Below are 26,976 nucleotides of genomic sequence, written 5' to 3' on the forward strand. Positions count from 1 at the left end.
GTGCCAATACCATGCTGTTTTTGCTACAGTTTAAGATCTGGTATTGTGATACATCCTACATCACTCTTCCTGCCCAGAATTACTTTGGCTATTCCAAGTCTTTTGTTGTTCTAGATGAATTTCATGGTTACTTTCTCTATTTCTGTAAGGAATGTTATTAGAATTTTCATTAGAATTGCATTAAATCTGCATAGTGCCTTTTGAAGTATGGCCATTTTGATATTATTAATTCTGCCTTTCCAGAATGGGAGGTCTTTCAATTTTCTAAGGTTTTCTTTAATTTCTTTCCTTAGTGTTCTGTAGTTTTCATTGTAGAGGTCTTTTATCTCTTTTGTTCAATTGATTCCCAAGTATTTTTTTTTTGAGGTTATTGTGAATGGAATGCTTTTCCTAATTTCTCTTTCAGAGGATTCATCGCTTATGAATAGAAATTCATAAGATTTATGTGTGTTAATTTTATATCCTGCTATTTTTCTGAATTCATTTATTAGGTCTGGAAGTTTTCAGGTGGGATATTTTGGGTCCTGTAAATATAGAATCATGTCATTGGCAAACAGCAATAGCTCGAGTCCTTCTTTTCCTATTTATATCCCTTTAATTTCTTTGGTCTGTCTAATTGCTCTGGTTAGTGTTTCAAGCATGATGGTGAATAGAAGTGGTGAAAAAGGCATCCCTGTCTTATTCCAGTTTTAAGAAGGAATGCTTTCAGGTTTTTTTCCATTTTAGAATGATGTTGGCCGTGGACTTAGCATAAATATCCTTTACAGTGTTGTGGCATGTTCCTACTATCCCTATTTTTTCTAGTGTTTTAAGCATGAAGGGGTTTTACATTTAGTGTAATTTGTCAAATGCTTTCTCTGCATCTATTGAAATAATCATATGATTCTTAACCTTAAGTCTATTGATGTGATGAATTATCTTTATTGATTTCAGGGTATTGTACCAACCTTGCATCCCCAGTATGAACTCCACTTGACTGTGTTGAACTATCTTCTTAATATGTTTTTGTATGCAATTTGCCAGGATTTCATTAAGAATTTTTGCATCTATGTTCATCAGAGATATTGGTCTAAAGTTTTCTTTCCTTGATGCATCTTTGTCTGATTTTGGTCTCAGAGTGATACTAGGTTCATAGAATGAGTTTGGACGGGTTCCCTCATTTTTCTAATTCCTGGAATACTTTGAGGATGATTGCTATAAGTTCTTCCTTGAAGGTCTTGTAGAATGGAGCTGAGAATCCATCTGGTCCTGGACTTTTTGGGATTGGTAAACTTTTGATGGCTTCTTCTATTTCATTGCTTGAAATTGATTTGTTTAAATTGTGTATGTCCTCCTGATTCAGTTTGGGAGCATCATATGTCTCTAGAAATTTGTCGATGTCTTTGAGATTTTCTATTTTGTTGGAGTACAGATTTTCAAAGTAGCTTCTAATTATGTTATGCATTGCAATGTTGTCTGTCATATTTCCTTTTTCATCATGAATTTTAGTAATTTGAGTTTTCTCTGTTCTTCTCTTTGTTAGTTTGGATAAGGGTTTGTCTATTTTGTTTACTTTTCAAAGAACCAACTTTTTGGTTCATCAATTTTTTGAATTGTTTCTTTTGTTTCAATTTCATTGATTTTAGCTCAGATTTTAATTATTTCCTGTCTTCTACTACTTTTGTTTTTTTGTGTTCTTCTTTTTCTAGGACTTTGAGATGTAATTTTAAGTCATTTAGTTGTTGACTTTTTATTCTTTTTGTGAATGCACTCCATGCAATGACTGCTATCATAGTGTCCCTGAGATTTTCATGTATTATATTATCATTTTCATTTACCTGTAAGAAATTTTTTTATCTCCTCCCTGATGTCTTCTTTTATCCATGCTTCATTCAATAGCATATTATTTAGTCTCCAATTGTTGTAGAATTTCTCTTTTTATTTTATCAGTGATTTCTAATTTCATTCCATTATGACCTGATAGAATACAAGGTAGTACCTCTATTCCTTTGTATTTACTAAGGGCTGCTTTGTGGAATAATACTGAGTCCGTGTGCATGGTAGACTTTTTCCCATCATTTCATTTTTAGCCTGTGGAACTTTTTCTATGAGATTAGTCTCTTGAAGGTAGCATATTGTTGGGTCTTTCTTTTTAATCCAATCTGCCAGTCTATGTCTTTTGATTGATGAGTTTAAGCCATTAATGTTCAGGGTTATTATTGAGATATGATTTGTATTCCCAGTCATTTGGTCTTATTTTTGGTTTTTAACTTGACTTGGTTTCTCCTTTGAATGATTTTTTTCTTTAAGATAGTTCCTCCCTTTGCTAACCTACATTGTTGTTTTCATCTCCTCCTTATGGAACATTTTGCTGAGAATATTCTGTAATGCAGGCTTTCTATTTGTAAAATTCTTTTAACTTTTGTTTATCATGGAAGGATTTAATTTCATCTTCATATCTGAAGGTTAGTTTTGCTGGGTATAGGATTCTTGGTTGGCAACCATGTTCTTTCAGAACTTGAAATATGTTGTTCCAGGTCCTTCTAGCTTTTAGGGTCTGGGCTGAGAAATCTGCTGCTATCCGTATTGTTTTCCCCCTATATGTAATCTGATGCTTTTCTCTTGTGGCCATTAAAATTCTATCTTTATTTTGAATGTTAGGCATTTTCATTATAATTTGACGTGGTGTGGTTCTGTTTTAATTTTGTACACGATGTTCTGTAAGCCTTTGTTGTTGTCGATTCTCCATTTCATTCTTCCTATTTGGGAAATTTTCTGGTATTATTTTATTGAATAGGTTATTTGTTCCTTTGGCTTGTATTTCTGTGCCTTCCTCAATTCCAATAATTCTTAAATTTGGTATTTTCATGATATGCCATAGTTCTTGGAGGTTCTGTTCATGATTTCTTACCATCTGCTCTGTTTGGTCAACTTTATTTTCAAGATTAAATATTTTGTCTTCATTGTCTGAGTTTCTGTCTTCCAAGTGATCTAGTCTGTTGTTGATGCTTTCCATAGAGTTTTTTATTTGGTTTATTGTTTCCTTCATTTCAAGGAATTCTGTTTGTTTTCTTTCAGAATTTCTATTTCTTTGTTGAAATGATCTTTTATTTCCTGCAGTTGCTCATTCAACTGTTTATTGGAGTAATAGTTCATGGCCTGCATTTACTCTCTTATCTCATTTGTTTCATGAATCATTTTAATCTTGTAAATTCTGAACTCCTTTTTCAACATTTCTTTTACTATACTGTCATTGGATTCTAGTAATATAAAATCTTGGTTTCTTTGGAACAATTTCTTCCCTAGTTTTTTCATGTTGTTCACATATCTTACTGTCTAGCAGTGCAGACCTGGGGTATTGCAATTTCCCCCTATAGACTTATAGTGACCCTGCAGGTTTCCAATACCTCTTCTTTAAGAGGGAGATCAATATTAGCATCACTCAGTATAGACAATATGCAGCCCTAAAACAAATAGCTCCTATGAAGATATTAACAGTTTTGTCCTAATAAACACAGAGGATGAATTTGATTATTATCTACAGTGTAACCAATAGATTTACAATGATGTATACAGTTTCTAATGGTGGACAAAGAAAATGTGGAGAGTTGTAGGATATAACTCTTAATGGAATAAGAAAAGAGTATATTGAAATATTATATCATAGGAATAGTGAATGTGGAATCAAAAGAAGTTGGTTTTTAGTTTTTAGTCTGAGAAAAGGGAGAAAGAGACTCTGAGGAAACAGGTAAACAAAATAGAGTGAGAGAAATAAAGAGATAAAAACTTTAAAATTTTTCAAAAAGAAGAGAAAGAAATCTACACTATAACAGTCATATATTAGTCAAACCTCCCAGTCTTCAGTAGCCTGATGCATGAGAGGTAACTGTTATGGAGCTTCCTGTCTCCAGCAGGCATCTCTGGGTGTGATTTTCCCACCTAAAGATGGCAACTTCCGCTTCCAGGATAATCCAAGATGGTTGCACTGTTTTCCAAACCTGTTGGCAATTGGGGAACTGAAGCACAGGGTGCAGGTACTGAGTCCATGTGGGGCATGGTTGGGTGGGCCAGGGGTCCTGAAGGTCCTGACTGTTTTTCCAAAATGGTGGCAGCCAAGTATAACCAAACCAACTGGTACTATGACAATGGACTTGCAGGCAACTGTGGGAACCAGGTGATTCACTGGCAGTCTCTAGTTAGTCTGCAGGTCATAATTGGATGATTGGCAGGTGGACCTCAAGAGGTGGCTGATGGGTAGTTTAAAGGCAGGTGATGGACAGGCAAGAGGCAGGGAAATGGGCAAATGGCAGATGATAGGCAGCAGTCAATGATCAATCTGCACTCAAAAAGTAGGCAATATGCTGACAGACTGCAGGTGATCATGGTGGACAAATGGGATAAATAACAGGGGATCAATGAGAAACAAAGAGTGCCTCACAGAGACACAGATTTTCCTCTGCTTGAGTCTCCAGTTACAAAGCAACAAGGAATGCAGCCTCCCTCTAGTTTGCCATTTTGGATCTCCCTGCAACTCAGTATCTTAAATGAACACTGAGAAATGCTTTTTAAGTTCCTTGGGGCAATGATTTTCAATGCAGTCTTAGGCATGCTTTCACTAAAATGTTAGGAATAAACACAATATTTAACTTTTTTTGATTATTTTATATGCATAAAATATAGGCAAGCACTCCACCACTGAGCCACAACCAGAATATTTTAAAACCTGAAAGAATTGAAGGAGAATTCTTACCAAAAATTTTTTGTAGAAAGCTAATTGAAGATACACTCCAGCAAATTAAAAAATTAAACCAAAAAATAAAGTAGAAGAATTATGTCATCTCCTATTATATTATTTTCTCCCTAAGTAATCCAGTACTCATTACAGAGAAACCATAAAAGGAGAAAATATAATCAACACACTCTTTCTATTTTGAACTCTATTTTACATTTGTATTATACTTTTATAATAAACCCATAGACAAATTATAAAAGACTAAATCTGGTTTTAAGAGAAGGTTGTGAGGGAGTGGGGCTGTAGCTCAGTACTAGAGCACTTGCCTAGCATGTGCAAGACACTGGTTCAATCCTCAGCACCACAAAAAATAAATAAATAAAGATATTGTGCCCACCTACCACTAAAAATATTTTTGAAAAAGAAGGTTATGAATGAAGGTGATTTGGAAGAAGGAAGACACCATATCCTCTTACAAAATGAGTGCCAAGACATAATGATTAATGTTGACAGAACATAAATAGTTACTTGAATTTACAGGTGAAACCAGTAGAGAGAAAAATAGGATTATGGAATAATTAGAAGAAGAAGTTTGGACATGTGGACAAGGAGTTAGTTTTAAGTCTTCTCATTTAAAATGAGACATCAAAAGATAAGGTATAAACTTGATAAATCAGAAAGCTGCAACTTTTCTTTATTCCATTTGTAATTCTGTGAGTGTTCATTAGATGATTCAAATGTAGAAATACTTTAAATGATACTTTCAGATAGGTGGTCTAGGAATGAGGGATATTGAGTTAGTATTAATATTAATTTTTTTGCACACATTGGTAGTATTTGGTTTTTAAAACATTTTTGAATTTTATAAAAATAAAATAAAGAAAATTTCAATGTGAAAAATGTGAGAATAGTGATAGCTATGCAATGGTTTCTGTGAGTACATTAGAAGAGTTAAAGTTAATTTCAATTGTTCTCCCTCACTATCCATTTTAAAAAACCATTTAAAATGCAAGGTCATGGATTAAGATTTTAATTTTCAGAAAAGCTAATACACTTCCTCAAATGCATTAGGTCTCGGTATACATTTACACATTGATTAAAGTTAACAAGGTTTAATGTTAATTTATCTCTCTTACAAGAACATCTGCTTATTCTGCTGATTAACTAATATAGATTGTTTATTATTTATTAACTCATGTCATTTTAGTTTATTGCTGGTTCTAATTTTCCTTTTAGTAATAATTTTTTAGTTTCTGTTTTGGAGAGAAGGGACAGAAAAGATTATTTTCCTGGATAAATTTCAGGAAAGCTTCAGATCTTAATACAAATCTCCATCCTGACTGTCATTTTGAACACGATGGTCTATGCTTTGTGCAAATACTTCTGAGATAATGTTCTATTATTTTATTGAGCAAGTGTACTAATGCATTGATGTTCAGTAATTAAAATAACTTACAGGAGTGCTCTCTGCAGAGAAACCATACACCTGGAGTTTATAGACAAGATCTCCAAATATTGCTATTTCTCTCTCTAATGCAGCAATGATTACATAACTGACCAACTCACCTTTTTGAACACTTCACATGTATAATATCTACCTTCTGTTGATACCATAAGTACTAATAAAACTGAATAGAAAATATTTGTTTTACAATTGAGGAAATAGAGAATGATAGATGTCATTCTTATTTAAAAGTCTTAGTAAACTGAAGATAAGGATGAAGGGGAAGTATCTACAGAATAAAGGGCTTGCTTCATGGGGGGGTCTGGTCTAATAGAGTTACACTCCTATGTCTTTCATTAAATGATCATTTACTGTGCTATCTAATTCAATGTATTTTAAATTTAGGGCACTTGTTTTTAAGATTCATTATAAGCTGGTAAAACCCTGCAAAAGGGATCTAATTTGCAATAGAACTTATTTTTAGATTGGATTGCATGAGAATAAAGATGTTTTAAGATAGTTGGCAGATTTGGCTCCTTCACTGGTAAAATGTGTTTTTATTTCTATATAATTACAAAAATATGTAATTTATCCTTTCAAGCAGAGACTATAGCTGGAAATTGGAGCATAGCCAAAGTGTTGAACATCTTGCAGAAGAGAGTTAAGGGTAATCCAAAAATTATACATTGGCAACTCTCACCTCTGCACCTGGAAAACTAGTTTAAAAGATCTTGGAAGGTGAAGCACAAATCATCTGGGTGAGCAAAATTCGTTAGGAATAAATCAGCCTGAGCTTTGCAAATGTAAATCATTCTGCTTTGAAAGGATACTTTATGATGCTTAACAAAGAGTAAATAAAGAAGGAATGCCAGATGTACTCAATTTAGGTTTTCAATGCCTCTTAAAAGAGATATTTTTATCCCGAGTATCACCTGACAGTGGGAATCTGTGCCTCCATTTAGAGAACACACAAGAAGCTTTCTTGCCATCTGGTCTAGCTACAGTCCAGCTTTACCAGAGACCACAGAGTTAGCTGCTGCCTCTGGACAAATCCATTTCTTGTTACAGATTGATTCCCAAGAACCTATAAATTCTTGGCAACGGAGAGAGAGGAGAAGGAAACTTCTGTCAGTGATTAAAAACTGGATAGATGACAAAATGGCAGCATTGTGGGTATTGCCTTGCTACTATATGGAAAGAGTTGTCTGTTTATTAAAACAGAGTCAAATATTTAATTTGTTATTTAAAATAGGGGTTCTGAGCTGATTGTGTTGAATTGCTGAGGATGAGCAGCACTTAGAGGTGATAAATAATCCTGAGAAATTAATGAAAAGACAGTGGACATACATATCTCTCTCTCACACACACACACACACACACACACACACACACACACATACACACACACACACTTATTTTTATATAAGTAACATAAAAATTCATTTGAAATCACTATCTTTAACCACTTTGCTATCTAATTAAGGAGAAGGTACACATAAAGTGGTAGCTACAAATCCAGAGGTGTCATGCAAATGATTGATGCAGGAGTGTAAGTAGATTTTAAAGGAAAAAGCCAACATTTTTGATTCAGGTTGTCATAAGTAAGAATAATAAATATGGGTCAAATATAAGGAAGTCTCTTTTGAGTAGGAGAGACTAGACAAGGTGAATCAATCAAATTTCCAAAGGAAAAATAAATAAGAAAGAATAGCAAGAAAATTTTAAAAGAAAGCATAGAAGAAAAACTAGCTCTTTAAGATCTTAAAATCTATCAAAAATTAAAGCAGCTTGCTGATGTTACATGGGGAAAAAGATAATCCTATGGAAAAGAAAAGAGAACCCAGGAATAGACTTACTTTATAAGTGATTATTTAAAAAATGATGTAGGAATAAATAGATAATGATCAGATAAAAACATGAGAGAGAATCCATATATCATACCACTAGCTGGGATCTATACCAACTAGCCACAACATTTGAATATATAAAATTAAGACATAAATGTACCTGCAGAAAGCATAGAATTATCTTGTCATGTTAGAATGGAGTAAATTTTTCTTACAATATTTCAAATTCCAGTAGATGTAATATTTGTTTTAAAAATTGTTAAATTTTATTCCATGGAGATAAAAGTTCTGTACACCAAGCAAACTCAAAATAATAATAATTACCTAAAATATCCACTACTTATAAGATAGACAAATGACTAATATTCCTAATACATGAGTTCCTACAAACAGATAAAGGAATACACGTTAATAGAAAACCAGGTAAAACAATGAAGAGACTGTTCACAGAATAGAAAAATAAATTGTCCCTAAACTTTAATAAAATAATGAACATCACTCATAATTACCAAAACACAAACTTGAACTTCACTAACTCTTTTACCTTCTTAATGTAGCAAAAATGCAAGTTTACTAATTTATTAGGTTGCACAAATATGATGGGGGTCTATGAGATCTTATTCTTATGGATCCTATTAAGCAACATATTAAAAGTTTAAATGGTTATAGTCTTCAACAATATATATCAATCTTTAAGGAACTATTTGACTGGATGACTTGTTCTTTGCTTGTGTTTTTGTTTTTCCTATCATGCACACATTAACTTTTAAAAAATAAATGCTATTTTAAAAACAAACAAACAAAAACAAAACAAAACAAAAAGGAATACCAAAATACCTTTAGTCCCAGCTACTTTAAAGCACAGCAGTTTGAGGTCAGCCTGGGAAACATAGTAACCCCATCTCAAAACAAGCAAACAAAAAAGAATATTAAACTAATAATAATCATTATTATGATGATCATCTTATTACAAAAGGCATTTGTACATATGGGCATATCTACATGCCATTGCTAGGCCTAGCAAATTTCTTAGGCAGGAAAAATGCAGTTTATTTTGAATCAAGTAAAATACTTCTTGCTTCAGAAAAAAAGTGGTTTCCCCACTCTTGAGCATGAGATTTATTTTTTAAAAAATAGCATTTGGCTCTTTTTTTCAATTAATTTATAGGGTATTCCTGAAGCAATTATTTTTAGTGACGTTTTTCTTTATGAAAACAGCAGCATTCAAAGAAGTAAAAATTAGGAGTTTCAGGAAACAAGGGCAAGGGATCTCAATGTTATGTTCAAGTCCTATATTCACACCTTCAGCTCAGGCTCAGAACAGTGTAAAAAGAAGAATGAGAAGAAGTAGCCTTGTTTTTAAATCTGAACTTACTGGTGGTTAATCACTATGATTTAGATATAAGGTGCTCCCAAAAACTTGCATGGGAGACAATGCAAGAACGTTTAGAGGTGAAATGATTGGGTTATGGGAGTCTTAACTTAATCAGTGACCTTACCCATGGTAGGGATTAACTGGGTGGTAACCATAGGCAGGTAGTATATAGCTGAAGAAGATAGGTCACTGGAAGTGTGCCTTTGTGGTTTATATTTTGTCCCTGTTGAGTGGAGCTCTCCCTGCTTCCTGGTGCCTTGTCTGACCTGCATTCCTCTGCCGCACCCCTTCCACCATAATGTTCTTCCTCATCTTGGGCCCAGAGCAATAGAGTCTGCAATCAATGGACTGAGATCTCTGAAACTGTGAGCAAATAAACTTTTCTTCCTCTAATAGTTCTTGTCAGGTCTTTTAGTCAGAGTAATGAAGAGCTGACTAAAACCCTGACAAATTAATCTACCAGATACATTTGCTTTCCACTTTGGGAGTCAGAAGATCAGCAGGTATTATTGGAAAGTCAGTGGATGCCCAAGTTCCCATATACCTTTCCTGCCAGAATCATTAATGACTCTGAATCATCAGCTTGCCTGTCATGTGGTCATCTTTCTGCATTCAGTTTTGTTGACTTCTTCTTTCTTGGATTTTTATTTGCCTGGAGAACCACAGAGTGATATCTCATAAACTCAAAGGAATAGGTTGTTTACTGTGGGGTTTAAGAAATTTCTATTAATCTTTTGGGTGACCATCTTATCCTTTTCCTCTCATGTCAAGAAGTAATTGAAACATAAGCACAGGAATTGGATGGGGATCAAAAATATTAATTTTTAAAAACCAATAAAACCTGGATTACAAAATACAGCTCAGCCTTAGATTGGAATCCTGTTTCTTCTCCTTCTCCATTCCTGATTCCCAGTGATCTTTACACATCCAGACTAGCAGAAGGCATGCTCTTAAGGTGATCTTATGCTAGAGTAGTTAATGTTTCATTAAGGAGCTTCAAAGAGAAGAGCAACCTGGGAAACACAATTTTACTCATCAGATAAGTGAGTCTCCCTTTGGGAAAGAATGAGTCAGTAGCCTGAGTGGGAATGTGGGATCCTGGATCCTGAGTCACTCTTCAGAGTGACTCAAGCTTACAAACAGAACACTATTAAGATGCAAATATTCTCTGTCTTATGAGTAAGATAGCAACCACCCTTTATTCAACAGCACTTTCTCTAAGGTAACAATGTCAAATAATCTAGCTGATGCAGGTAACTCCTGTCAAAAGTATAATATGCAGAATTGAAGACTTTAGATGGAGGAACTGAAACATGTAGGGCATGGTGAGATACTGGAGCAATGAATCCATGAGAGGGTCATAGTTCAGAGTTGCTGCTACCCAGGTTGCTGCACAAGGATTCTAGAATGAGCACAGATTTGAGTTAAAATTTCTATTTTTATTGGCCAACCTTGTAAGATAAATGTAGCAACATCTAACATCTAGATTATGCTGTCATCTAGAATCAGCAAGGACACATGATTTTGCTTCCATTTTTATTGAGAAGTGAGGGGTTACCGTATATTGAGTTGCTATTGAGAACTGTGCAGGACGCATTGATTTCCAACTTTCATGGCATTATGGGCAACTTCACCTACACTAAATAATAAAACAGATGAGCATGAACATTTGCTGAACACCTGTAATTATTCTAAACCCCATGCCTTAACCACTTGTCATGTGTTACTCCATTTAATATTCATAACTTTATCAGATATTATTAAACCATTTCGTAATTAAACTGTTTCTATTTGAGAGCCAAATTCTTTTTCTCCAGATTGATCCCTTAAAAAGATAAATAACCACCCCGGAAACCAGGTATGTAAACTTATTCAAAGTTGGCAACTATTTAATATTATATCTATCCAATATATTTCTCCCCATTTGAGTAGTACCATTTTTATTAATGTAGCTTCCACTTATATATGTAGCTCTTGATAACAACTTCAGGTTAATAATAAGGAGTAGGTCAGACTCTGGGCTTTTGTTAAGCTACCACCTAGTTAGCAGTTGGTAGATTTGATGCAGCTTATATTTTTTTCATTTAGTTCTCAAAAAGCTAATAGGTCTAGCAAGAATATGATGGAATATGATGAATAATATGATGAAGAATATGATCTAATATGATGGAATATTAGATCTAAGAAGCTGAGCTTTAATAGAGCAAAAGGTCTCCCCTAGGAAAATATTACTTTCACAGATTGATATTACCCCAAAGTGGCAGACAAGAACTCTAAGGGAAGATTGCTATGGATTACTGTATAATCTGCTAAGCATTACCTATGAATGAACTGAATTGTTGAGCAAATCACCATAGACCTATTGAATGGTTTGAATTCCAAAGCACTGAGCTATAATTTGGATGTTCCAAAAAGAGTGGTAACACTAGGAGATGAATACTCACTCATTAGTTAGAATGCAAGAAACTAAAATGAACAAAAAGAAAGGTCTGTAAATTTTGTATTGAGTCCAACATTACTGAGTTGGCCTTCCAATAGGTGGAATTGCTATGGTGCTATTAGTCAACTTGTAATTGCAGTAACAAAAATACCAGACAAGAACAACTTAGAGGAGGAAAAGTTCATTTTGTCTTATAGTTCAGAGGTTCCTTCCTTGGTCACCCAGCTCCATTGCTCTGGGGTCAGTGGGAGGAAGAACATCATGGTGGACGGGCGTGGCAGAGGAGTACTGCTCTGCTCATGGTGACTAGGAAGTGGGAAGGGATGCAGGGAAGGTGAACCCTTCCAGGGTATGCCTCCAGCAAGCTATTTCCTCTAGCCATGCCTCTTCTGCTTACTTTACCACCTGGTTAGTCCGTTCCAAGTAGGATGGATGGATTAGGTTAGAGCTCTCAATATCTAGTCAATTTACTTTTGAATATTCCTGTATTATCACAGGCGCTATGGGGAAACATCTCATAGGCGGACAATAAAAGGTGCAGCTTTTGAGTTATTTCTCAACTTGACCTAAGCTGGTAAATTTCATGCACAGGTGGCTAATTTGGCTAAAATTTTACAATGAGACAATTTGAAACTGAAAGAGTAAAAGAACCAGACATGTTCACCAGATGACATCTGAGAAGATATTTTATATTGACCTGGAAGATCTTTTTATTGTGATAACCCAGACTGATAGAGGCAGAATCATTTTACATGGCTTAATCCAGATTCTTGTTTAAGTGGGTGAAACTCACTGTGTTTCTGTACTGTCAGTTGAACTTTCATGAATGTGTTACCCTGATCAGCACTGATAGACCATAGGAAGTTAGAGAAGCAAGATCAGTATTCAATTCCTTTATCCTTGAAATTCAAGTCACTCATTCTCTTAAATATGAATCATTATAAAGTAAAAGGTGTATCTCTCCCCGTAAGGTGCCTTGGTAGAAATCACTGCCATATTCTCCTGGCCTCTTCATTATCAGTGAACCAGGGCGTATAAACTAAACATATTCAAATGCAGAATGGGGTCAAAATTGTAGGAAGAGTCTCATTTCAAGCATTATAGGAGCAAATAAAAGTCACAGTCAGTATAATATGATAACATATTCTTTGTTTATCATATTTCAGAGTGAATATTTTGATTTACTTCAGTGTATCTAGAGAGATGCCAGATAGTAAACTTTCAGAGTCTAGGTCTCTCAGAATGTGAGAATGGGATGGTGAATGAATGTTAGAGTGGTCAATGATCTTTGCCGAGTACCACAGAATAGTGTGGCAAATAATTGACAGAAAAAGTTTTGATTTGTTATGATTTGAATGTGAGGTGTCTCCCAAAAGCTCATGAGTAAGAAAATGTAAGAAAGTTTAGAAGTGAAATGATGGGGTTATGATATTAACCTAATAAGTTTATTAATTCCCTGATAGGGATGATTTGGATGGTAACATTAGATGGGTAGGGTGTGGCTGGCGGAGGTGAGTCCCTGGAGGGTGTGCCTATGTAGTATACATTTTGTCCTTGCTGAGTGGAGCTCTCTCTGTCTCTCTGCTTCCTAATTGTCATGTTCTGAGCCACTTTCATTTACCACATTCTTCTGCCATGATATTCTGATTCACCTTCAGCCCCAAGGAATGGAGCCAGCTGTCTATGGACTAAGACCTCTAAAACTGTGAGCTTCAAAATAAACTTTTCCTCCTCTAAAATTGTTCTTGTCAGGTCTTTTGGTCACAGCAGGGTAAAAACTGACTACAACACAGTCTAACATCTCAAATACATGCATATGCAACATAAAATGCTTTAATTGCATAAAGAAATAATACGATGCCATCTGCTGAGTATTTTCAAATAAATTTTCATTCCATCAGTGTTCTGGGGGCACATCAGATCTACACTCTTTTTTTTATAAACAAAGTACTACATATAGCCTCTACTATTAAGGATTCAAATCTCTTGTCAGAAAGCTTTCAATATGCTTCATGATATTGTCATATTTTCTTTAAGTCACAGAAGAAATTGACTTATTTTCTCGGTAAGTGAAGTGATGATTTTCAAGTTGTATGATCTAAAACTTTTAGTATAAAAGATCTTTTCAAATTAAAATAGTTAAAAAATGTTTTTGATCACAGTGAGTGTGTCAAAAGCAAAAATTTGTGTTTACTATGCAACGGGATTTATGTTCCTATGTTAAATTCCATAAGTGACTCATTCTCATAGGAAAGGTTATTATCTGCAAGTAGAATATAGTTACCCTCAGATTTTCATTGTTTTCCCATCCATGATTAAATATTTGTATTCCATCTCCATCTCCCAGTTTTCATTTTTACTGCTCCATCTGGTGATCAATCATGTCTTGTGTTTTTAAATAGTAATTTGTAGAAAGCCTAAAACATGTCCATTTTTTATATTGTCAGTAATAAAAAAAGTATTGGCTATAGTGTCTTCTGGGGAACATATTCATGTCATCCACATCTGAGTCATTGAAAGATTTCTGAAAAGGAAAAGGTTAAAGGGCAGACATTTTTAATGCCAAAAACCTGATCAATATAAAAAGAAATTACATTGGTAGGCTTATTTATTTTTCCTTTCTTCACAGAAACAGAAAAAGAGGATTGCAATCTCACAAGATGGAAATAACTTGTACTGAATTGCTGCCGTCTGGATCAACATTAAGTCCAAATGGTCCATTCATCTTCGAGGAGGTCCTGGTGCAGCCCTGTGAACTGATGTTCTTGAAATCAGGCACAGAGACTCTGAGGCAATGCTTCACATTTGCATCCATGATTTGCTTAAAATATTCTAGTGAGCCTTTCCTCCCAGGAAACAAAGTCAGCAGTACTTGATTATTGAAGAGCCATTTTTTGATGCTTAGTTTGATGATATTTTATTAAGATTATGGGAAACTTGAATTTTATAGAATGAATTATGGGCTATATTTCCATTTGATTTTTCTCCAAGGGTTGAAATGCAGGAGACTAGGATATATTATATATTAGTTCTTCTTAAGCATGCCCTATTGCAATAGTAGGCAGAGACAAATGCCTCATAGGGAAAGACTACATTGTTAGAATAAGAGTTGTAAAAAAGGCCAAATCCATACACAAAAGTGGATTTATGAATGCTATTGCATATATTACCTTCTATATATTATATATTAAATGTATTAATTTTGCATTTGTCTGGCTCCAAACAATAATCAATGTAAACAGTGAATTGAGAGAAATATCTAATTATAACTTTCAGCAGGAGAGGATGCTGGTTAACTCCTCTATGTGTAAAGTCAAAATTGGAACATGTGCACAAACACAGACAAACACACTCCTCTAATCAGTCATCACTTAAGGAATAACTATTGTATGCAGAAAAGCATCCATGTTAATTATGGTACATATGACTAGATGAAAATACATTAATTTTCCTAAAAGAACAGAAGGAAAACAATGCAATAAATTTCTTTCTTAGAGTCTATACTTGATATGAATGGCCTCTTTGTATCATCCTTCAGAAACATACCTCAGCATCTTCATTCGTCCTCCTACCTCTGCCTGGGTTGTCAGGGACCTGGGGTTGAGAAGAAGGCACCACTTCCTACTCACCTAAACAGGGCCTCAATGAGTATCAGAGTATCAGCCCAATGCCCTCTTCTATTCCTGTTAATTCTGTGAGAAAATGTCTTCTCAGGGCCAATCAGGATACTCAGCACATGGTAAGTTCTTACCCTGCCTTGAGCCAATGTGTAAATCAATATTTATTTATTGATTTATTTGCAATACTGGGAAGAGAATCTAGGCAGGGTCTTGTGCATGCTAGGCAAATGCTTTGTCACTGAGTAATATCTCAGACCCATTTTTTTTTTTTCCTGTAGTACTGGGATCCAACCCAGATCCTTTGGCATATTGGACAAGCACTATCCCAGCATAATCCAGCATTTCAATTTTGAGATGTCTAACAACATATAAATGATAGTCAAGAGAATGTTTTTTGTTCACATTCAAAAGTGATTCTGGGGTACTTTCAGATCTCTCTAAGATAGCACTTTCTATCCTTCTCTATCACCTCCCTCAATTACGTTGGTTAATTTTTAAGTCATAGCATTTTTATCACTTCTTGAAAATTTGTGAAAAAAAATTAAAGACTGTGTTATAGACTTATTAATTTACTTATTTTCTCACTTTTCTTTTTCTATAAAATATGTGTTGCATAGAGAATGAAACTGTGTTCTGCTCTGCCTTTTGGAAGAGGACATTGCTGGAACTTAAGGTGTTTCATAAATATTTATTGAATCAATAAGCAAATTTATCTGTTGCGTTTCTGAAGCCAAGGATGGAGTTAATTGCAAGGGATTTCTTAAGGACCCACTCCCAAGAGAAACGAGTGGGGAGGAGACAGAGAGCAGGGCAGGAAAGGGGGAGCAGCCAAACACAGAGTTAGTTCAAGTGAGATCCAGTTATGGGTAGTTCCCAAAAAGAGCTCTGAAACGTGCATTCCAGCTCCAAGTTCATGCACCTGGGCTTTTATACCTCTTGCCAGTAAAATTCATGGGCCAGGCCATAAAATGTCCCTTATACCTTTTTAAAAATAGATTCTATTTACCTTTATTGAAGTTTCTTTCCCTTTAAGATATGATGATTAGCAATTAATCATGTACCAAAATAGTGATAGAGGGTCCTTTATTTTCTAACTAAATAAAACAGTCAAATTTGTGTACAATGTCGTCAGGTTTCTACAACCTAGTCCTATGTATTATTTGATATTATTTTATTCTCAAAATAACACTTAAACTAGAAGTAAAGATATTCTAATATTTCCTCTTCTCTCCCCTCTCTCTCTCTTCCACATTTTGAAAAAGTGAGGTCCACGTAGGTTAAATTTTAGCAGCTGAGCCAAAATTCAAAAAGGCCCTTGATTGCAGAAATTATTTATATTCTTACTGCTGTACCAAGCTGCCACATAAAGAGGTTATTCTGCCTTTATTTACTTAATCACTAAGATTCTAAAAATAAAGAAAAAAAAATTCAGGCCAAGTAAGTGGGGAAGAAGAAATCAAAACAGATTAATGAGGGAAATGTTAATGACGGAGAGAGTTTGGAGCCTCTCCAGCCACATTGAGCAGGGGCTGCCTGTTCCATCTGTGCTTGAGAAGAGTGTGACACCACATCACCCCGACACCACCCTCCTTTCTGTGGAGCCCCTCCAGCTTGTCATTAGAGTTGCCTTTATTCAACTGAAGCCTAGTCTAAGCCCTGCATTGTACAACTTCAAGATTTCACTGATGGAAAACAGTTTAAGAAATAGTGTTCAAAGAATGGTAGTGGGCGTTAATGGTCAATGATGAGTGAAAAGAAGTATTTGTTTGGACAAAACAGAACCAGTAAACAACAGATGACCTACATACTAGGTAGAATGACTTTGCCTTCAGGTTATAAAAGCACTTTGTGTTTATTTATTTGTTTGGCTACTGTGAAAATAAAACACTTCTATGCAATCAAAATCTGAACTTCTGAAAAAGGTTTCTTTTTTTTTTTTTTTTTTTTTCATTTTTTCTTTTTCTTTTTTTCTTTTTTGGTCCTAAGGGTCAAATGTAGGGCCTCATGCATGTTAGGCAAGTGCTTGACCACAGAATTTGGGGGGGAAAGAAATTAACATCTACTTATGTTGATGTTTCACAACTATAAATATTGTTGTCTCCCTGAACTCATTTTCCATGTTTAAATGTTGGAGACCACTATAAAATTTTAACTTGTTTTTTACAAATAAACCAGGCATAACGGCATTGATATTCAATTTAGTGGTGCTTTGGTATTTTTTATTCTAAATATTGCAACATTTAAGAAAATTATTTGATTTGATAGTGAGAAAATAAAGATGGTTTAAAATTTTTTATTTCATCATATCTTATATACTATAAATGATAATATGTCTTTTTATAAAGTAATAATTTTCTGTCATTTTGCATAATTTATCAAATCTTCACAACTTTTTTTTAATTTCTATAAAAATGTGTATTCCATTTATTAGAATTGTAGAATAATGGAAATTAAGAACTGGCTGGAAAATAACTATTCATTTTATTTTAAATAGAACATGTGAATCAGGGAGATTTCCAAAAAAAAGATGAATGCAAGGACCAGGTCAAACTGATATGTATTCTGAGGTGAGACCTTACACATTTTTGTCATTTCCATTATAACAACTGAGACAACTTTGAATAATTCCTAGATTATTTCTTTTTGCCTCTAATACACTTCTTCAGGTAAACTGACATGCATTTCCTGGTTGTACAATGGATGAACTCAGATCTCCTCCTCCTTCTGTAATTTATTTATTTGAATGATTCATGTGGAGTTGAGATGTAGCCCTGGACCTTATTTTATCAGTTCCATTTAGTGGGTGACCTCCGTTAAAAGCAGAACGGAGCAAGGTCTAAGAATAGGTGCTGGACACTGAACAGGTAACTGTTGCTCTGCAGCACTCATCACCCACAGCCCAGAGGAAGTTAGAAGGCAATAATATTGTGCAGCAAATTTTATTCTAGGCATTTTCTGATTTCATCAAGTATTTCTTGAAAATATCTTTTGTAATGTCTATAATCACTGGTCACTTGAATATGTTCTTAAGTGATTATTTTTACTAGAAATGTAAGTCATTATAAATGATTTGGTATTGTTTCTAATAAAGATCAAACGAAAATCTGAATACATGCACGTGTGTGTAAATGAAGCTATTTTACTAAATTCTGAGATACTTCATTACTGGGTCAAAAAGTAGGAAAATGTTTAGGGCTTTTGAAATGTAATTTGCCCTCCTACTTTTCAGAAAGTTGTCTTAATTTTATATTCTCCTTAATACTATGTAAAGCTAGACATCACATTCTTGCCAAGTTTAAATATTAAGAATCTTCAGTCAATTGGGTGAAATATTCTGTTGTTTTGTTTTAATTTGAACTATCAAATGTTCAAATTAATCATGCATATTTCAACTCGAGTTTCTTTTTAATATCACATTTTATTTTTCAATATTTTTATGGGTTAGACAAGGGATATCCCTCAAAATTTCCAGTATTAACACAGCAATAATCAGAGGTACAATAAGTAAATTCCAAGAGCTATAATCTAATCAGTCCATCCTAATTTGAATGGACTAACTAGATCTTAACTGTAGGCAGAGGGGCATGGCTAGAGGTAGTTCACTGGGGACCTCTCTGGGAGGATCCGTCTCCCCTGAAGCCGTTCCACACCATTTCCCACTGCCACCAAGTAGTTTTCTCTGCCATACCCTTTCACCATTATATTCTGTCTCACTTTTGACCCAGAGTAAAGAAAATCAGCTGACCATGAACTAAACCTCTGAAACTGTGAGCCCAAAATATATTTTTCTTTTCTAAGATTTTCTTGTTGGTTATTTTGTTCACAATGAAGAAAAGGTGACTGTCACAGATATTGGCACTGCGAACACATTACTGTGACTAACTTGACCATGTAGTTCAGCAACCTTTGGGAGTAGTTTGCAGGAGCAGTTTGGGAGAGTTTGTAGAAGCAGATTGAAGAAGTCTTAGAATGTTGTATGTGAAGTTCAGTGGGCAATCCTGGTGGTGACCGTAAATTCTGGTAAGAGTGAGGGCAGTGAAGACCATTCTCAGAAGATTTCAGAGAATGAGGACTTTATTGGAAATTGGACTAGAGGTCATTTATGTTACATTCTGGCAAAGAAGTTGTCTACCGTTTGTGTCCTAAGACTTTCTATGAGGCTGAATTTAAGAGTGATGTACTAATTAACAAGTGGAGGAAATTTTAAAACAGCACAGCATTCAGGCAATGGCATGCACATTGCTGGCAACTTTTAGCCACTTTTACTGGGAGAATCAGGAGTAGAAACAGAGAAGGGAAACTGTATTACCTTGATATATGATCAGAAAAAAATGTATGTAGAATTGAGGCCAAGGAAGTTGTGGTTGTTAAAGACATTACAATCACTACACTAGGAAAGTTGCCTTGAGGGCATCTCAAGGATTAGCAAGACCGCACTCATTACAGACTCAGGAGATCCTAGGGCAACCTGCTCTCACAGAGCAGCCTAGGAAGTTGTTTTACCATGCTCAGCTGCACAGACACACACGGAGTCCACTGTAGCCACGATTCTAAGGGCCCAGCTACTGCTCCAACTGGTGGTAAACCTTGACATTGTCCACATAATTCTGGTTCTGCAGGAGTGCAGGATGCTGCAGTTAAGGGGTCATGGAGCCTTACACTGAAATTTCAAAGAAAAGATTGGGTGGTCAGGAAGTGTAGTGGATGAAAATCTCTGCCCCTGAGGGTGTCCCTGAGATGGCAATATGTGAAGCTGTAAAGTTGAAACTGAGACTAAAATGGAGCCCTCCCAAGGTGAGAGATGCCAATAATATGGACTGTGTGCCAAGGATATTTGCTGGTTGTAGAGATAGCCAAGATGAAAAGATCACATAGTTTGTAGTTATCAAGGCCAAAAGAGTGAAACTGTTCTTTGGAGATCACATCTTGCCACCATGTATCCCAGATGCTGGATGTGAAACTACAGGAAATGTTTGTCCAAGTTTTAATCTTTTTTTTTTTTTTTTTTTTTTTTTTTTTGTTCCATTCCTTCTCTCTATGGCCCTATTCCTCCCTTTTGGAATGGAAGTGTTTACTCTGTGTCATTGTATATTAGATGAATGTTGCTTACTTGCTTTTTGGGGTAATGGAAGGAGTACCAGGAATTGAACTCAGGGGTATTCGATCATTGAGTCACATTCCCTACTTTGTATTTTATTTAGAGATAGGATCTCACTGTGTTGCTTAGTGCCTCATTTTTGTCAAGGTTGGCTTTGAACTGGTGACCCTCCTGCCTCAGCCTCTGAACCTCTGAGATTACAGGCATGTGCCACCTCACCTGGCACTTACTTGCCTTTGGCTATTATCATATCCAAGTGTATGCCTTGAATCTAAGATGAGACTTTGGGTAATGGACTAATGAATTTTATACTATGAAAAGGACATGATCTTTTGGGGCTCTGGTTGGAAAGTTATGATATAAACATTGGGTGTCCCCCCAAAGCTACTGCATTAAATGGAGAAAGATTCAGAGGCACAGTGATCAAATTATGAGATCTGTAAACTAATCAGTGCATCCAAGTTTGAATAGACTAACTGGGTGGTAATCATAGATAGGTGGGCATAACAAAGGTAGGTAAATGGAGGTGTACCCTAGAAGGGTTCATCTTTTCTATGGTTCCCTTCCACCCCTCTCTCTGTCTCAGATTTCCAGCTGTATTGAGCCAAGTGCTTTCTTCCACAATGCCCTTCCCCATGGAGCTGTGCCTCATTTTGGGCCCAGAGAAATGGAGTCTATCAACCATGAACCAAACCTCTGAAACTCTAAGTTCAAATAAAATTTTTTTCTTGTAAATTTTTATTGAATATTTTGGTCACAGTGACAAAAAGCTGACTAACATAGTATTACAAAACCAGTTGATCTAACCAGAAATGCTATGTCTTTGAGTTTTTTCAGGTAGATAATCACACAGAAAGTGATAGAGTCAGATAAAAATTGATAATATAAAAGTGACACGAGAGTTAACGATTATTATACATCATTTGTGTATCATACATCATTGTTGTACACTTTATGTCATAGTCTATTATTCCATTTGAAAATGAACACCATATAGACTATTGCTTATTAATTTCTTTGAGAAACTTCTTCAAATGCTTCATTGTAGTATTTTCCCCTCTTGCTACCTAGGCTAAAGGTGCTTCTATTTTGCTTCTCAGAAGCAATTTGGAAACACTGATATGTCTGCATTAGTTACATTAACTTTTATGGCATCAGGAAGAATATGCAGAATCCTCTATATACATTTGCTGGTTGAGTAGGTGAAGGTATATACTATAATTTCTGTATGTTGAATAAAATCACCTTCATCACTTGGAGGGCATGTGAACACCATAATTACACTAGGGTCATTGTGCAGATATCATCTGTAGACAGCACCTTATTCATGAGGATTTAAGTGTCATATATTGTCTGAGATCATGAAAACTTTCTCTAAGAGTAGAGCAAAGTATACAACGTGGAGAAGAAATGTGCACACAAGTACACACAGAAGACCATGTTGACTGTTATGCTGTTTGTTCTCTGGAAGATTGCACTTCCAGTGCTGATTCTGATCTTCCTCTGACCCTAAACTGGTCAAAACATACAATTTCAGATGGTAAATCCAAACTTCCAACTTCCTACCTTCAGCTTTAAAAATAATTAGATGTAGATGGAGACAATATCTTTATCTTATTTATTTTTATGTGGTGCTGAGGATGGAACCTGGGGCCTCATGCAGGAGAGGCAATTGCCCCAGTGCTGAACCCCAACCCCAGCCCCTTACCTTTAGCTGTAAGCCCTGATTGTATTCTGTACTCATTTTCTTTCTTTCTTTTTTTTTGGGGTGCTGGGGATCGAACCCAGGGCCTTGTGCTTACAAGGCAAACACTCTACTGACTGAGCTATCTCCCCAGCCCCTCTGTACTCATTTTCTGAGTTAAAATATGTATCTGCTTCTGTGATAATTCTGCCTAGGATTGATCCTGTTCCAGTCATTTATTTTTACCATCAGACTCTCTCCTTGCAAGCATTTTCTCCCCACTCCTGAAACCACTATGAATTGAGCATCTCACCTTACTTGGCTCTACCCTCTTCAGCACAGTTCATCTCTTGGTAATAATGTTCCTTAAATACTACAGCAGCTGCAGATTAGCATACAGCTTCTCTAGTTGAAAATGACCACCCATTCTGACTTTGGCTCACACCTGAAATAGTTTATATAATTAATATTTTGATAACAGAAATAACTTGGCACCATCTTTTTGGATGAAAAAAAAGAATCATGTAGGTCAAAACATGCATGTTTATTTGCATTTGTTACATGTGTTGGGTTGTGAATATTCTGATTCTTTAAATCTCTTTAGTATTCACCTAACACAATTTTGGACCAGCCTAAATCAGTAGCTGAACTCCAGATGTGCAGCTCTAAAAGGAGGGCTCAAAAAGAGCAGAGGTGAGCATGGGATGATTCAAAACTAATTCCATTTGTCTATTAAGGCCAACCCAGTTGTGAACATCAGTGATTCTAAGTCAAGAGTGATTACATTTTTATCTTTCCAAAAGCTTTCTGGAATAGGCAAAATTGGAACGGTGAAGTGTTTTAAATGTTTTTAGGTTTTCAAAAGTTTATTTTTTTTTATTTGTTCGATTTGTTTTCGACTTTTTTTTTCATTTTGATAAGCCTTGATTGTCTCTAAACTTTTTAAGTCAACATGTTCATGATTTGACACTTCTTTACTTTCTAAAGATTTATCTTCTAAGCTTCACTCTTCATTTTTTGTTCTATTAATATAAAATTCCTAGCTGTGCTCTGAATATATTATATCGTATTCCTGATTACCACCTTGAATACATATTTCACTTTCTTCTCCTGGGTAATTCCTACAGATCTGTCAAGGCTCAGAGAAAAAAAAAAAAAAAAACAAAAAAACTAGTGTTTATCAAGCCTCTAAACTGAGCAAAGTGTCTTGCATTCATGTACCCATTGACCCATGAATACCAGAATCATGGTGCTTATTATGTTACTACAAATTATCTACATTTAATGTGAATATCTAACCCTCCCACAATAGCTCAATATAAGTGGTTATATGTTATTTTTCTTTGAGTTTTCATAATGTTCAGAATAAAATAGTGCCTGACAAGTAGTTTGAGGCCGTTACAAAGAATTTCAGCCTGATATTAACATTTTTAAATATATGCTATTAAGTCATATTTATTTATGGTTCAAAACAAATATAAGAAATGGAGCCTAAATTTGAATCAAGGACTATTTTCAAAACTGTCATGACTGAAGACTATACAGACCAGAATGCCCCTAGAACACAGAGTTTTACCTGCCTGATATCACGTGTGTCTCTAATTTCACACATGGATTTGAATAAGAAATTTCCCTATGCTAACTCCTTAGTTGTTCACCAGAATAAACAAGTCCTCTCAGATCACATTTACTCCATGCCCAAAGGCAAGGATTAGTTATATGGATTGGTCAGACTTAAGGCCAGTGTTTGGATGACATTTTACAGTTGGAATAATCAAATCTGTATCAACCAAACTGAGTTATTTCTGATTTTGGAAATATTGGACCTTCAAACCTTCATCCCATTTAATGGGCAAATTTAAAGATCAAGATTTGGACTCTCATGTCTGTAGAGAGAGGTTCTTTTATTTATTTGATTATAAATATGATACCAAAATATCTAACCGTTGGGTCTAATGACACGTTAACTAACTCAGGCCGACTCCTTACTTCCTGGTGAGTGAGCAGGATCAAGGCCTCAAAGGCGGTTTCAATAGTTAATGACAATAAACCGGACCACCGTCAGGGATTGGTTAACAACAGTTCCACGAACATGATCAGCTCGTGCTTGCCATATAGTCCAATGGGACTCTTGCCTGCGTGAACCCTGCTGCCTTGCTGACCTTTAAGCTGATTGGCTCTCACCTAGCCCCCACCCTACATAAAAGCTGTGTGACTTCCTCAATAAACGAGTTCCTACTGTGACAGGTCTCCCTGACACGTCTGATTGTCCTCCGCCTGGAGGGCTGGGAGCGGGCGGTCAGTCAGCCTTACCTATCCTGATCTGACCTTGTTGGGGAGTGTCCCCTTCCCTTGTTGCTGGTCGAGAAGAGCAAGGGGGCTTAAGACCCCGACATCTAACAACAAAAATAAAGAAGGCTTTCAAATGATTTAACTTAATTCCTTGTAATTTCACTTCAGAATATATGGGCAAAGCAGAGTAGAATGTTTCTGTGTTGTGCTTTGCTTGATATGTACCCACCTGCTGATCTTTCAGGAAAATTAATGACAGGTTGTGGATAAAAATTAGATATTCACAAGTTTTCTGGTAAAATATTTTTATATTCTACTATTATATTCTACCTTAATGAAATCTGACTACTGATATTATCCAGACAAAGTTGTTCTGGGTGATTCAGAAAGATTAATTTGTCTACTGTGGGGAAGGATACAGTTCTGCTCAGAGGACAACCTGTCTGTCCTGCCTGCATGCTCACTAACTCACAAGGGAAAAGGTCAAGTTTCTCCCGTCCCTTAGCAGCACAGTTGTCTGCTGTCCTGGTCAAAGAAAGGAAGAACAGCAACATGCATAGGTCTGTCCTCATGGATTCCATGGCTCAACTGAAAAGGAAAACTTTGGGCAAAATTACTTTCACTAAAAAATGTGCAAAAACCTTTGTCATTTTGTAAACATTCACGAAAAGTTTACAGTATTTAATACACATTGAAATAGTTCCTAATATAGCAAACAAATATAAAAACAATTTTAAGTTAAGCTGTTTGTCATTAACCATGCAGTTTTGCATTGGCAATGCCTTATTCTTAATAGTTTTAGTCAACATAAATCAACGTCGGCAAGGCACTTTGAACTCTGAATCACAAACTGACTCCAAAAGCTGTTGATCTAGAGATTACTCAGTAAGTTTCAAAATCAACTCTTACTAGAAAATGACTTCCAGATAGGATTTGGGTTATGAACCATAAGTATGCAAAAAAGAGAATTCTGAGACCATCTTAGACACTTTCTCTTCACTCTTTTTAAAATTTTATCAATATATTTATTTTAATTACCTCCAAGACCTAATTGTCAAAAGTAGCAGTAATTTAGATTCTCTATAAAGCACCCCAACCAACTCCTTGAAATGTATTAAACTCTCTGGGTTTTTTTTAGCCCAAAGGAGGTATTTTCTTCCTAATGCCAAACCAAGAGGGATCTACCAAGTATTAAATTGGACTCCATTTACATATTTGAATTAGAGGGTTATGCACTATCTCATTAAAGACCTCTGCAAAGAGCATGAAATAGGAATCTCCCTGAATCTTGCTGGAATTGGTATAAAAGTGGTATAAAACAATCAACATTTGAGAAAACTATTCATTAACTCCTCCGTACTTCAAGGCTCTGGATGCTGGAAAACAAGAGAAGGAGGAGGTGGAGGAGGAGGAGCCAGAGACTAATGGGAGTGGGAAAAAGGGAGGAAAAGAAGTTAATAGTTCCAATAAAACCTTTATCACATGAAGAAAAGTTTATCCAGGTTTTAGTGTGCATAAATCTTACAATTCTCTTTTCTTATATATGCTAAGTTAGATAGTCTTGTTGTGTTTGTTCATCTGATAAAATTTATGCCATGGATTTAAGAACATTTCAGATTTTGTTTAGACAGCTGTATCATAGTTTCAAGCATGTTTAATACAAAAATAAATTGAGAAATGCTTTTAAGTTTATTAAATTTATAAGAATAAGAATGAAAAGAAATAGTACAACTATTGTTAATATTCTAATCCATTTGTGTGATCTCTCTCTGTGCATATTTCTACAAACATAATATTTTTGTAAATCTTTGGAGAGTAGTTGCATTCATCAATCCAATTCCCATTATTTATTTCTTAAAAATATTATCTTGCCTAACTTCAGTAAAACTATAAATCCAGCAAATTTATCACTGAAATAACACTTGCAAGTAATCTACCATTCATATTCCAATTTTGCCAATTGACACAATCATGTCCTGAATAACATTTTTCCCATCCTTTAAAGAAACCAGTTTAGGGTCAGATGTGGTGGTCTGATGTCATGTCTCTTAGTCTCTGTTTATTTAGAATATTCACACAGTCTTCCTTTGTCTTTTATCTTTATAATGACATTTTTGAAGAACAAATTTTTAAACTATGAGGTCACTTATTTTGTATTTGCCAAGGTGCCTCATATTCAGCTCTGATTATGCATTCCTAGACATAACACTGTGTAAGTCATGTTTTGTCATTCTGGTATTATCACACCTGGAAACATCTACCATATTGGATACCCAATTTCACTCTCACTGGTGTTTTTAATTTTTGTTACAAGGATGAAGAATCATTGATTTCTTCCATTGGTGATTTAGTCATTTCCCTTATATTCAGTAAGTCAGTTATAGACAAGGAAATACAAATATCCTACCTTTCATCAAAATGTATCAACTCATGATTGTTGCCTAAACCAGTCTTTACTATGATGA

The sequence above is a fragment of the Sciurus carolinensis genome, chromosome 15 (assembly GCF_902686445.1).
Source record: "Sciurus carolinensis chromosome 15, mSciCar1.2, whole genome shotgun sequence".
NCBI classification, from domain to species: Eukaryota; Metazoa; Chordata; class Mammalia; order Rodentia; family Sciuridae; genus Sciurus; species Sciurus carolinensis.